Raw genomic sequence first — 14,815 nt, forward strand, 5'->3', positions numbered from 1 at the left:
CTTCTGCTTACTGCTCTTCTTGCATGGTGGGAGAACAGGCAGAGCAGGGAGTTATTCCAGAACCACTCACCTCCAGCCCTCGCAGACAAGCAACAGAAGCCTGGGGAAAGCCTGCTGGGTTGTGCTCGTAAGTCACTTAATGAAAGGGTCACTAAAGATACAGGTGAAGGGACAGTCCCTGGTTTGTAAGCTGCAAGAGCACTCAAGGAAACACTTCAAAATACCAAGTAAGCTACTGTGCTTTCAGATTGTTGCAAGAGCAGGAGAGGGTTTTGCAAAAGAACTCTGTGACTTTGGATCACTCATCGCATTCCACTAGCAGCTATTTCTTCCCCAGGATAAAGTTCTCTATCATAAATGTGAATGCTCCCCTCTCCTGTCAGTTACACTTCATTTATAATAAGCTCTTTCCAAGAAATTGTACATTTTTAAATCAAAGCAAAGTCCTCATGCACCCACCCAGACATTGTGCTCAAAGGATCACATTTTCCCTTTGCATTTCAAGCACCCCTTATTTTCAGGTACAAAAGGCTCTGCATGAAGCTGTGTGATGTGCGGTTGTCAGTATGGAAGAAGTACTGCTAAGAACCGACTACAAGTTTAACATGTTATCCTTCTCCCCAGCAACAGCAGCCAGAGGCACTGCATGAGTACCTCTGAATCTTCCATACCTCTGGTACCGAGGAGACTGCTCTCTGATGCAACAGAGATGTGCAGGTGCCATGGCAGATCACCTGCATTTCAACTCCCCTCTTAAAGTCAATGTAAATATTTTACTTTGTCCAAAGAAGACAGAGAGTCCAAACATTAACTGCTACTCTGCTTTTGCTCAGAAAATAGATCTAAGTACAAATGACAAAGCTTGCTGCGCAGGAGCAAGAAACAAGGTAGGTACAATGGTTAAGCCGTTGCAGGTGGCATGAAAGTATTAAAGAACACAGTACTGGAAGCAAAGGAAGTTATAGTACAATCAAGAAAATATAAGTGGGCTTGTAAGTTTAGGCAGATTTGATACACAAAAGGCCAACAAGAGAGGTAAGGAACAATTTCTAGGTGGCCCAAGAACTACTGAATTCTTTCTCCAGTACAACCAAAGTGGGATTTTCAAGGGCCACTTTCTCCGAGTTCAGAAAATGCAAGATAACAGCATTAGACTTGCGTTATGAACAAGAACTTCCTCACAAATCTTAGCCATAAAAAGAACAGCATTAGACTTGCATTATGAACAAGAACTTCCTCACAAATCTCAGCCATAAAAAGGGATCCACACAGGAAGTGGAAGCACTAACCTGGGAGAAATACACTGATAACGTCTAAACACATAGGGCTTGGCTTAGGAAAGCCACAAGCCCATCTGAAGCTGAATTTGGTGAGGGATGTGTAGGGCAACAAGGTTACTACAGATACCATCAGTCAGAAGGACAACTGCGGAAAATGTGAGCCTGCTGAGGAATGGCAGTGACAACTTGGTGACAACAAACCCCAAAAAAGGCTGAGGTATCAAATGCATTTGTCCTAAACTACACTGGTAAAACTAGTCTTCAGCAATCCCAAGGCCCCTGAAACTAGTGAGTATGTCAGAAGCAAGGAAGATTTGCCCTCAGTGGAGGAAGATTGGGTTGGGGAACAATTAAGCAGACTGGACATGCTCAAGGGCCTAAAGGGACGAACCCACAGGGGCTGAGGGAGCCAGTCATTTCAAAGTTAGCTCTGGTTGTCTTAGAAAGTCATGGCAACTTGGAGATGTCCCAGAGGACTGAAGAAGGGAAATATTCCTATTTTCAAGGAGATGAAGAAGGATCCAGGGAAGCACAGGCCCTTCAGCCTGACTTTCAGCACAAAGTGAGACATAAGACCTTCTTTCTGTGGGAGCTGCCCAGCAGTTGAACTGGTTGCCCAAAGAGGCCATGGAATTTGCGCCCCAGCCTCAAAACCCAGCAATACCATCGTGCTGCTGGCAGCCCTGGCAGTCTGAGCAGGTATCCCTATCTCTGGTCATACTGCAACTCTGTATCTCAAGGAAGACAGAGTGAATGTAGACCAGAAATTTCTGAGTGCATTCACCATAAAGAAAATGGGAGAAGTTCCTGTTACAGGACACTGTCAGGAAGGGTTTCAGCAGAGCAGCAGCACTCAGGAGAAGGAAAATGAGAGGCAACAACTCAACCAGGTGACTGAAAGCAACAAAAATAGCTGAACTGCAGCATGGCCTCGTTTAAATCCAGCTTCATGAAATAAAAAGGAAAGCAATGTTAGGCTTTCAGGGAAGGCTAGGAAAAGGAAAATGAGATCAAAGAAGTATAAGAGAACAAAGTTGGTGGAAAAAAGTGAAACAGAGTAAGCATAGCTTTTGTAAATTCTAGCCAGGCCTCACATGCCAAACTGTGCCAACAAACGTCAAAATCTCTGTGTCTTCAGGTTTTCAATAATGAGTACAGTTCCACATCAGAGCAACTAAGGAGCATAAGGTTAGATAGAAGGTCCTTAAATTGATAGGATTTGTGAAAAATGGGAAGTTCCTACTTTTTGAGCACTGCAGGCTCAAGTTCAGAATAGACTCCCACCACCCTCAATATACACCTGCATGTCTCCCAGGAAGGATATATTTGTGGAAAACAGGCAGAGCCACACAGGTCTTGGAAGCACATTTTTTCATTATTCTTTTCATTCATTTCTTTACATCCTTCCCTGAAAATCTTTTTTTAAAATCCTCCAGTGACAGACAGAGCAGCAGCTTCCTATAAAACTTACCAGTTCTCAGCTGACTTTAATATTACATAGCTTTCAAAGCTAAATGTCCCTTTGTGCAATCGCGTGATTGCTTCTTATCCTATTCATCCACCTCACAGGAAAAAAATCCTGTCCTTCATGCAGCAAGTTTTTCTGTGCCTCTGACACACATTTTTGGACTTCTCCAGATGTACCTCATTCTCTCTCCATTGCTTCTGCTTTCTCCCAGCTTATCTGTATTTTTCCAGAGCAGTTGCATCTAAAGCTAACGTATTTCTATTTTAGTAACATGGATGAGCATGTGCCTTCTTTATAATTTACCAGATTCTTTCCTGTTCATATTCATGGGTTTCTTGCTGCAGAATGTCATTGCATTCTACTCAGTATGGGATGAACCCCAGCCCCTGGACAGTTCTGCTGGACTGCTCTGCATGCATCATGTCACCCAAAACAAGAACCTGTCACTGCTGAACTGCATCCTATTTTTCCTGTGCTGTACCTGCAGTTCATCAAGGCAATTTCAAACCAGAGACCTGCCTTTTGCAGCTTCCTCCTCCTCTTGGTTTCTGATTATTATTTTTGCTTTGTCCTAACACTAATAAAAATATCAAACAGCTTCAGATGACAGGGAGAACCCTGCAAAGCTTTTCTCAATGAATTCTCCCATTTTTATAATCAGTCGTTTGCTCATGCTGCTACATAAGCTGCTACATAGTTCCTCCACCAGATTTATGTCTCTTACCATAGACAATTGTATATAGTATGTGTTCCCTCTTCTTGTTTATGTGCAGCAGCACTTAATGTTGGTCTAAAGCCAAGATAAATTACATACCTTGACTTTACACTGTCCACTGGGCTGACCACCCTTCATGAGAGGAAATCAGATTGCCATGCTCATTCTGCTTCTTCTGTTCACTGTCCCTCCCAGGTATTCCACTTTTTCATGTTCTGACTTTCCTGCTATGGAGAGGCTTACAATTCCCTTTCTCTAGAGCTAGGGTCTCTCTTCTGCTCTCTCTAATGTCTTCAAAGATATCCTGTTCCTGGCCTGGACCCTGCAGGCCACAGTGAACAGGGTCCCAGCACACTAGCACTGAACACAGCCTAACATTGGAGCCCGAATTCCAACTTTTCCCTTCCTATTCCCTTCCTGTTGCAGAGGAATTTAGCCAGGTTTGGGTGGGTTCTGTGTTTGTGCCTCCAAGAAGCCAATATTGTCAGCAGCTGTGAGCCATGCCAGCAAGAACTAAGCTGATGTGGTAATAGCAGGGAATGCCAGAGCTGATGGGTGGCAATCCACTAGCTGAGCAACCAGCAGATGGACTGGACTGCATGTGAGACAGCAAAGTGCTTGCTGTTCATGGAAGTGTGACAGAGAAAGGTGTAAATTCTCCATTACTTCCATGCTTTTTTTCTTATGGGTCTTTGGAAACTTTTTTGTTTTTCTAACACATGAGGCTGAGCTCCAGATCCAACACACCAAACATCTGTGTTATCAGCAGCTACAAAACAGTGAGCCAGGACTCCTGTCATGTCTTCTCAGTACTACAAAAATCTTGCTGCTCCCACCACAGAAAGTTAAGGCTGCAGGGATGAGCAGGAGAGGCTGCATTATACCTGTGTCTGCTCTGTCTCACAAATAAGCAAATGTCCCTGTGCAGACATAGATGTCTACAAGCAAAAAGTAGCTGAAAAGTTTCTTCTCCTTCTGCACTCTAAAAAGAGCCCCTTCTGGATTAGTTTCTGGATGACAGGGTGGAGTCTAACCTGACCACTAACACCAGTGGGGTTTATTAAAGTACATGCTTCAGGTTTTACTGTAAAAGCGGTAAACAGCTAAAGGTGCCTTGTGGTTCATAGAAAGCTCTAGACATTCAGAAACCCACCACGGATCATACTTTGCATCTCAACAGCTAAGAACATCCCCTATCAGTTCCACTCTTCCCCTCTTTAATTTCAAACTAGAAACTGTCTTTTCCTGCACAAGAAAGGAACGATGGTAACAGCTATCAGAGTAGACTCTCTTCCAACACAATCTGAGCACTCCTGATGAATGTATTGCTTTTCCAAGTAAGCAGCCATCCACCATGAGTCAGTCTCTGCCCTGGCTCAGCAGGTATCTGGAAGAAGTTACTCTGGATCCCAAGTCAAGCATGCAGCAATCTGAGGCCCTAAATGCTATCTGTACATGTCATTTTAAACACCACTAGAAACTTAGGGGCTACATATTTATTGTCATGAGAGCAATAAACAGCACAGATAAAATAGCTCCCACTTCCCGGTTCACAGCTCACTTCCCCCTGACACAGGGCAAGGAGGGGCAGTTTCCTGTCCCGCAGCCCTGCCTGTACGGACATTGCCCTGGAGATGGGGTCTGTCCTCTGGGAGTCCCCAGATGGGAGTCCAGAGCAGCACGCCTCGGCTTGGCAGGAATCAGTGCGGTCTGGGCTGTCAGTTGGCAGCCAGGTGGTAAATGACACAGAGCTACCGGAGAGTGGCGTTCCCAGGATGGCTTTCCATGCGTTCAGCCCACAGACCAGTGCAGCTGCTGTCGAGCACCCACAGCTGGGAACCAAACCCACCTTGCTGACTGCTGCAGGGTCTGCCCCACAGCAGATGTGGTGTGAGCAGTAAAAGCACTACTTTTAAGAGCTCTGACTCCTAGGCTTGCAGTGCAGTGCAGAGCTCCTCCTGAAAGAGGCACATGCTACCTACAGCTCAGAAGGGGCCCCGGGCACACGCATGAATGCTGCAGTTGTGCCTCTTTCCACAAGAAGGGGACCTGGGTCCTGGAGCGTGGCCCTGCTGAGGACCTCCAATGCACAGCAGAAAGGCAGATGCCATCTCCTGTGGCTCTGCTGCTGCAGGAGGTGAGTGCCCCAGCATCCACACTCACTAGTGGGAATTTGCACAGATAAAACTAATGCATATGCGTTTGTGAAGCTCTGGGCAGGGCTCCATTACCGCAAATGCTCAGTTTTCACAGCCTGCCTTGGCATGCATACCTCACCTCAGACACTTGAGCCTCTTCAGGGGAGCAGCTCTGCCACGAGAAAACTAAACTACAGGTGAAGTCTCGTGGACAGGACCAGTCTGGCTAAGAGCTCTTATATAAACAATGCATTCCAAAATAATTAAAATTAAAAAATCGGCAGATCATTGTTTGTCAACAAGATCTGAAGAGGAGAGGCATTAGCTAAGTGATCTCACATTCCTCAATTTCCTTTATCAATCTCTGTATTAATCTGTAAAAAAAGAAAAGAAAAAAAAAATAAAGGCTTAAGGGTAGTCCGGGCTTTACAGTGAATCAACAAAAACACACAAAGGACTGCGCGGCTTCCCACAGCCTCGAGGCTGTGCATTAGCTTTTAGCGAAGGTATCTACCACATGAATAATGCAGAACGTCCTCCAGAGCATCTGTACTCCAATCAATCCACAGTAGCAAATTAAAACCTTTCAGCACGCCTCTCTGCCCGGCAGGAGGACCCTTTCACAGCTGCTCAGAGGCATGATCTAGGAAAAACAACCCTATCTGCCACCCTGGCTTGAAGCCTTTCAGATCAGCCAGCTGGGAACCAGCCATTAAATCAGCCGTCCTGCGACGGGCCCTGATTTTATCAATCGCCTTTCTTTGCCTTTTGTTCCTAAAGATCCACACCCAGTGCTAAGGGGCTCGGATTAAGGGCTGGGTGCACTTCTGGAACACGACACGTGCCGGCCCCTCTCCCCCGTCTCACTGCCTCGAAGCACAGCAGCTCTCCGGCTGCAGCCTGCCTCAGCTTCCCCTCCAGCCCAGAGAGATCAGATGCCCCCTCGACTCAGGACCTCTACCACTACTGTAGACCGTCCCTTTCCAGTCTGCTGGAGAGGGACGGGCCTCCTCCCAGCCACGTTCAAGCCAGGAGCGCTGGGGCTTGCTTCTGTTGCCTCCCATCAGCAGCCCAACCCACAGGCTAGAGGCTGGAGGATTAATGCTGGATGAGGGTATGCAGAGTGGTGGTGGTGGTGGGACAAAGGGACAACTGCTGGTGAGATCCTGGAGGAGGCTGTGTTCCTTCGGGATGCATGTCATTCATCAGAAAATTCAGCTGTAAATTATGCTGCACAATAGCAGCAGTTCTCATTTACTGCAAAAATACTTAAACATAGAGCATGGAAATGTGGCTATGAATAGCACTTCTTTCTGGAGTATCAACGCTGTGCAAGGAGGGCATGAACTGGAAGGTGAAGGAATTACTCAAGAAGGAAACGAGTTATTTCCTCATTCATGAAACAGTGAGGTCTGAGCCCTCTTGACTGTGCTTGGGAGAAGACCCATTGCCCCACGTTTTCAGTGTATGCAGGCCAGGACATCTGGCAGGAGGCACATCCAGTCCTCCTCCATGCCAGCAGCAGCCCAAAGCACACATGGACGTACTAGGTGACATGGAGAGCTGAAACAGGAACTCCGCTGCTGACACAGACACCACTGTCTAGGTCCACAAGTAGAAGGGGGTTCCAACACTTTGCCTGCCCCTTGGAAAAATATCTGCTTGAGCCAAAGAAGGCAGTAATTGTCACAGAGGCTCGTCCCTTACTGAACAGTAGCATGCTGCAGCCCTACACACCACAAAGAGCCACCAGCTGGTGCCACATCCCCTCTCAGCATCCTTCCAGTGAGGGGCCTCCAGGACAGCTGGACAAAGGCCATGGGACATGATGAGGACCCCAAGGCTGCACGCGGGTGGGATCCCCCAGAAGAGAAGCCATATCAAGAAAAGCAGATTGCTAGATCCTTATTGCACTGCTGGAACCACTTCCAAGTCTTACATCAAATGTGTACTTGCCTCCCCTGTTAAGCAGGAGAAGCAAAAATAAAGCAACAGCAATAAAGCATTCAGAAACACAGGAAAAAATCCAGCCAAGTGGCACTTCTGAATGTCATATATGTCCTGCCCCCAGCAAGGTTGACTATGCAGGAAAGTGTCCAGCCTAGTCTGGCAGAGCAACATAGAGATGCTGGTCATGGATGGACATCTCACAGCCTCCTAGGGAAGCCTGTCTCCCTCCTGGGCTGGCAGTGGTACCCAGGTGACTGGCTGAACTTGTTGCCCACTAGAGCCACCTGGCCTTCACTTAAGAGCTGTTCTTTTGCCATTTGGCCCCAGCCTTTATCACTGTTGCTCCAAATCAGAGGCAGAAGACATTTACCTTCACTGTGTTATGAAGGGCTGTATTTCTCTGAAGGCCAAAAAGCATAAAGCTGGCTGCCTAGCCCAGGAAGGGTTGTTTTGAAAGCCCAGAGGATGGGAATTTCCTATAGAGATCCACTGCCAAATCTTGCACTTCCCTGCAAAGGCTGCAGATAAGTACTGCTTTTCCCTTGAGCAGCAGAAACGATTAACCCTGAGGCATCTGTGGCATCATCACTGCCACTCTGCTGCCAGCAGAACCTGGAGCTCCTAAAATCTTGGAAACATCCTAAAGTGAGGCATGGGGAGCAAAACATCACCTTGCTGCACATGAACTCTCCCAGACCACAGAAAAGTTGTCTCATGACTATTTTTAAACCTATGTCAATCCAAAATCAAGCAGGGAGAACAGGGCCAACCCTTGGAACAGTGTGAGGGCAGTTTTGCTCAATTGATGCAGTCAGTTTGTGCCTACCAGAGGGGATGGAGAATCCTCTAGGGATGACTCCACACTCAGCAATGACACCATTTTCTGGTGGGTCACTTCCTCACAGTGCCCATGTCTGTTGCACTCCTGCCCCCAATCTGAAAATCTTGACAGAAAGATTAGGTGTTGAAGGCACAAACTACACAAGACGATGTGTTGTTTGAGAACAAAATGACCATGAAACTCAACTTATTTCCATCGTACTTATCAGAGCTCCCAGGTAGGGCAGGAGCCAGCCCTGGCTCTTTGAGAGCAAGCCCCTGCTTCCATGGGTTCAGCTCCAGCTTTCCAAGATAGCCTGTGTACTCCAGCAGAAAGATAAAGCTGACTTGCTCACATTCCCCAGAGACAATACCCTCTTTCACTTTGCTGGTTACTTGGGCAGCAAAGAAAATATTATTGCTTATCAGCGTCCTTCTGAGTACTAATGTGCTTCTGAATTCAATGAGAGGGCAAAATCCAACTCGCAGAGCTTTTCTATCCTGGCAAGAACCTGCTCTGTTACACAAGAAAAGCAAATAACAGCAATCCTGTTTTGAAGAGCAGTAAAAACTCAAAGCCCCTTCACCCCCACAGAAACTCAGCATAAAAAGGAAGCGGTGAAATGCACAAACTTTAAGAGACATTGCCACATTTATTGTCAGAATACAACCTTGAAAAACTCATCATCTGAACTGCACGCTCAGCAGCCCTTCCCAAGACCAGAACTCTCACACTTCACAAGAAGAAGCTTCCTTCTGACCCAGGTCGAGATAACCTGTGAGTTTCAGGAACCAAAACTTAGTTCCCCATTGAAAATATGCAGTTGCATCCCAGCAGCCTATCATCTTGTATGACAAGGTTAGGACACTTGATCCCACTGCTCAGACCATGAGGTCTAAGCATGCTTGAAGTCTTCTATGGCACATGGGTACCTCAGGTGTGTCAGCTGGGATGGAGTTAAATTTCTTCCCTGTATCTGGTATGGTGCTGTGCTTTGGATTTAGGGTGACAGCAATGTTGCTAACACACCTAAGGTTTAGTTGTTGCTGAGCAGTGCTGCACTAAAGGCATTCTCATCCTGCCCTGCCTTTAAAGGGGGCTGACGCACAAGGAGCTGGGAGGGCACAGAAGCAGGGCAGCTGACCCACACTGGTCAGAGGGATGTCCCACACCATACAGCATTATGCTGAGCTATGAACATGGGGAGAGCTGGCCTGGAGCACAGCTGCTTGGAGACCAGCTAGGCATTGATCAGCAGGTAGTGACCAATTGCTTGTGCATCATTTGTTCTGTATAGTCTTTATGATTATTATTATTTCTTCCTTGTCTGTCCTATTTAACTGTCTTTACCTCAGCACCTCAGCCCATGGGTTTTACTTTTTTCCAATTGCCTCACTGAGGGGGAAAGAGCCAGCAGCTGTGTGGTGCTGAGCTGTCTGCTGGGTTAAACCACGACAGCATGTTAAAGCACGGGGGCTTTCTCTGCAGCAAAGCTATCACTGGTTTGGGGCATTTGGTCACCTTCAGGGAACCACAAGATATGCATTAGTTTCCTAAAGGAATTCACATAGAGCTCACTGTGCTGGCTAAAGACCTTCCCAGTCTCTCAGTCTCTCTCCCTGGGGGCTGGAACTCACACTTCATGTGAATGTCCAAAGGTACAGCCCTTAAATGTCATATGAACTAATGGAACCACAATCTAACCACTGTACAAGCTGGGATGTTTGCAGGACATGATGAGATTCTGGCCTGCAGGACCAAGCCTGGCTTTAAGGATCTCATCTTCAAAACTACCTGAATAAACCAAAAGCATGATTGGCCAGGTGAAATAGAAACTGCTACAGAACTGGGGCACTGACCAGATTCTGTCTGTCTGGGCAGGAAAGCACAAGCACAGGTGCAAGTGGACAATCTACAGGTCTCCAGTCCAGCCTCACAGCAAACCTGCCCATAGCTCTAAACTAGGGTAGATGTGAAACCTTTAAAAGCCCATGGGTGAAGGCTTCCAACTGCCCGACCCTAGTGCTGCACCACCATCCCAGGAAAGAAGCATTCTCCCCTGCCTACCTGCTTCTCTCCATCTGCAGCCAGTATCCTTTCCCCTTGTTATGTTGTCAGTGCCACAGCAGTTTGGCTATGTTAACTGCCCTCCCAGGAGCTGTATGCTGCTATTGGTCCATCAGTGTGGTAACAACAGATACAGGTACCTACTTACTGCCATGGAATTTAGAAGAACCTGCCATGGGTTTTTCCTAGTCGTGCAGCAGCTTGCTGCCAGCTGCAGCCAGCAGCAATGGATAACATCCCATGCCTCCCTGGGATTGGTGACAGCAGGACCTCGTTCTCTGAAAGACAGTCAGCAGCATCAGAGATCTTCTCTGAAGTACAGATGTACAGAGTCCTTCCCTCCTCCTCCACAGCATCATCTACATAGAAAAACATGTAGGGGTCCACAGAAATGGGAGTGGGGGGAGGTCTCCCACACATATGCACTGCCTGTGGAAATGCTTTATAATTCCAGCTGAGGCTTTTCTCTTTGACTTACTGATTCAGTTGACATCTCCCTGCTCTCTGGAAAATTCCTAACTCACTTTTGAGCTCTCTAATAGTAGGTCCCATTTATCTGAGGCATGACAAGCTAGCAAGAGTGTGTGGCAAAGGCAGCTGTAGCAGAGGCAAAGGTACTGCTCCCTACTACCACATCACAAGCCTGAAAATTAACTTGCAAACTAGAGAAAGGATAGCCAGTCCACTATTTGCTCCTTTCAGTTCTCTAGCTTTGATTTATACTGGCTAAGTGGAAGGACTACTGCTGCACTCCCTGCCAGAGAAGATGATGTGCCCATTCATTCACCCACTGGGCTTGGCAAATGCACAGTGCCTGGGAAAACAGTAGTACTTTTCTGAACTTAATCCATCAGAGCAGGTGCAGGACTGGTGTTTGGTTCAGGCTGTGAGCACATGTTTGAAGCAAATCTCATTTACTGTACTCCAGCTTGCATTGCAAAACAGTTTTGGAGCATGCAGACAATATTCACTTCAAATGAAATTAGAGGTGCTCCACAAATCCACCTGCTAATGGGATTGGCTGGGTCAAATTAAAACTTCCAAAATGCCCCTGGATATGAAGTCTAGGAAACACTTGTTTAAACCACAGGTCTACCTCTCTGGTATTGTAGATGTGGGTGTACTTAACACAGAAGTGACCTAGGTGAGGTCACTCATTGCGTGCCTTTCCAGACATCCTTCTCTGTTCTTCACCCTTGCCCATCTTTACATTTACTTCCTTTCCGCCAAGTATTGCTCTTTTTGACACTGCTTATGGATGCACCTCCATCTTGGATCATTTTCTTTAGTATCATCCCACAGCCACTGCTCTCCTCTGTGACTAGTCCCCCTCTTCACATGCCCATCTTTCAGCAATGAAAATCAGCCTCTCTTCCCATACAGCAGTTAATTTCTTTCATGCTTCATTCCTGCCTGTTCCTGTCGCTTTGCACATCTCCTCCAGTACCAGACCTATCAGAATTCCATCTCTGTCCCTCCACAGTCCCTCTTACTCCATCCCTTCCAGCTGAGGAGCACCCCAGCTTGATTTCCATGTCCCAGCTGAGTCCCACTCTCCAAGCTCCCTGTCCCTCCCTCTGTGGCTGCCAGTTTCCAAACCAGACTATTTCTCCACCTTGGCTGATATCCAGAGCAACAATCTTTTCTCTGTCTTTGAGTCAGCTCTGGGCATCTGTCTGTTTAACTAGCCCTAATGGATTTTCTGCCTGCAGATCCATCTAATGGCCTTTCTTGAACCACAGCCTCAACATCCCGTGTCAATGAATTTATCTGTATCCTGTAATTCTTGGACAATGACAAACAGAGGAACAATTACTCCCTATTTGAACCCTCCATCCCATCATCCTACCGTATTTCAAAGGCCATATGCCATATCCTCCCTCAGGCAGAGTTTTTCCAAGCTGAACAGTTGTCCCTCTCTGCCTTTTCTGCTGCACAATGGTTGTGGTTTAACCTGGCAAGCAGCTAAATACCACGCAGCCTCTCCCAGTGGATGGGAAAGACAACTGGGGAAAAAAAAGTAGTACTCATAGAACTTCAGATAATAGTAAGTCAGAAAAGAGAGAGAAATAAGAGTAATAACATACATATATTTACAAAACAAGTGATGCACAAGTAATTGCTCACTACCTGCTGATCGCTGCCCACTCAGTCCCCGAGCAGTGGCTGCCCACCTGAGCAACTGATAAATGTTTTCAAACTTTTTCCTGCATGACATTATATGGTATGGAATATCCCTCTGGCCAGTTTATGTCAGCTGTCTTGTTCTGTGCCCTCCCGACTCCAAGTGCAGGAATGAGAGCAAGCAATGGCACAGGCAGACATAGGAGTAAAGGAAGTTAAAGGATTTTAGAAAGAGCTGAAAACAAAGATGCAAAGATTCTTCTTGCAGGAGTTTAAGACAACATACCGAAAGACAGCATGCAAACATCTGCCTGTATTGCCAGTTGCAGCAGCAACAACAGAGCCACATGGCAGTGCCACATAAGATCTTTGTGCCATTCATCTTTTTTTGTTGTTTGTTTGTTTTTAATACAGAAGTTACAAGCTGTCTGGTAACCACAAAGGCAGTTTGTGTTGATGCTGTCAGAGAAGGAAGGATAGGCAGGACACCTGAAAACTTCTGAAATACACAACATTGTGCATGAGATAATTATATTGGTGTCTGTTTTTTCAAAATGGGAAGAAAAAGAAGGTATAAAGAATTGTCACTTTGTTTTCCACTTTACACATAAAAAGACTGCATTACCAGGTTTCCTCTTTTACTGCCATTACAAACTTCAGGCTTCTAGGGACTTTGTAAGGCCCCTAACCCCAACTTCTGTTTGAATTCCCTGTGTCAGGTCAAGTTGGGCATGAGATGAGTTCTGAAAATCTCCAGTGGTGGCAGGTGCTACAGGGAAGCAAACCGTCCTGATGAGGCCCCAACCAGATGCTCCTGTGACCTCAGTGTGCAGTCAGCACACAGTGGCCACAGTGCTGGGTCCTGGCCCTACACGCAGCGCACAGCCGGCGTGCAGACAAGGCCCCTGGTCCAGCTCCAGGCCTCCAGCTCACAGCCAGTGCTGCCCACCTCCATTTACACTAGATGTCCTGCCTCCAAAACATCATCCCTCCCAGTGACCATAAAACAGGAATCAGGAAAGGTGGCTGTCCTGCTGGGGAGATGCTTTGGGAGTGATGGTCTTCTCCCACTGGAGAGATAAGCCTCTGCAGGATGCCAGGCAGCTGCTGGTGGGCTGAGAGAAGCTTCGGGAGAGTGCTACTCTGCAGTGGATGACTGTTCAAGCTGCTTGTTATGCATCATCCTGTGGAGCTCCTGCCATTGTTCTTCCTCTTTGCTGCTAAAAAACACATCTGCCTGATTACTTTCCAAATAATTAAGAACTTTTTCTTCCATTTACTGGATCATGTTCTGATTCGTCAGCCAGACTGAAGGAACCGCCATCTAAAAGGATAGATGAGATTCCTGATGTTTTAAACACGACAGGAGCCAAGAGCTCCCCAGAAGACAACCCAAACACCAATAAAGATGGAAGTGTCACACTTCCACTTGAGCATTTACATACAAGAGCTCAGTGAAGTGTTGTGTTTGCTTGCTTCAAGAACTTGTTTGCTTGACAGAGTGCATCACACCCATAGCTATTGCACAGGACCTAGTGTACAGTGGAGGGCATGGGTCTCAAGCAGACACCAAGGGCCATGAAGTGAAGACCATCAAGACCACTGAGCATTTCAAATCTCTAGCTAAACCTTTTGACATGTGCCACGACTTTTAAGACTGCAAGGCTCTAAACTGCTATTGATTTCTATGGAAGATGTCAGAAGCCAAGCTATCATTAGCAAAATCAATCTTTCCAATTAAGACTTCAGGCATCAGTTACCAACATGAAGACCTTTGTAAAATTGAAGAGAAACATGAGCCACCTCTTTGGCCGTGAATGGGAAGTGTCAGACAAGGGGCTCTGATCCTCCCTGACTCTAAGGAAAAAAGCCTCTGTACACAGGAGGAGCTGTGGAACTAATGAGAACATGAACTTGAAGCAATGCTATTCTCATTTTTTGTTCCACTGTGTGCGTATTTTTGTATTCAAATTAAATTAGAGAAAATGGCAGAGAAAAATAATGTAAACTAATTACATTTAAGTAGATGGTAGCAAGACAATCTTTGACTTCTTGTATTTGTCTCCTGCAATTAAAGAGCTGTCTGGCTTTTCTGTGCCTATTATCCTACTGTTTATTTGCCAGCACAGGCTCTTTTTGCAGACCAGATTGAATGGAAGAGACCAGAGGATCACAAAGAAAGATTGGTCCTTCCTGGCATCTTTCATGTAATCAGACAGCGTTCTCAACAAAGTCAGTGTGAGGTTCCTCTGA

General features: G+C 46.5%; 1 protein-coding gene across 2 annotated transcripts in view; it reads right to left on the bottom strand.

Annotated features, from left to right (window-relative positions):
- CORO2A (coronin 2A) overlaps positions 1-14,815 on the bottom strand; it is a 52,889-nt gene that overhangs the window by 34,761 nt on the left and 3,313 nt on the right. The window lies entirely within an intron of this gene.

Source organism: Cyrtonyx montezumae, unplaced genomic scaffold (assembly GCF_038088225.1).
Source record: "Cyrtonyx montezumae isolate F1298 unplaced genomic scaffold, pur_monq_1.0 scaffold_36, whole genome shotgun sequence".
NCBI lineage: Eukaryota > Metazoa > Chordata > Aves > Galliformes > Odontophoridae > Cyrtonyx > Cyrtonyx montezumae.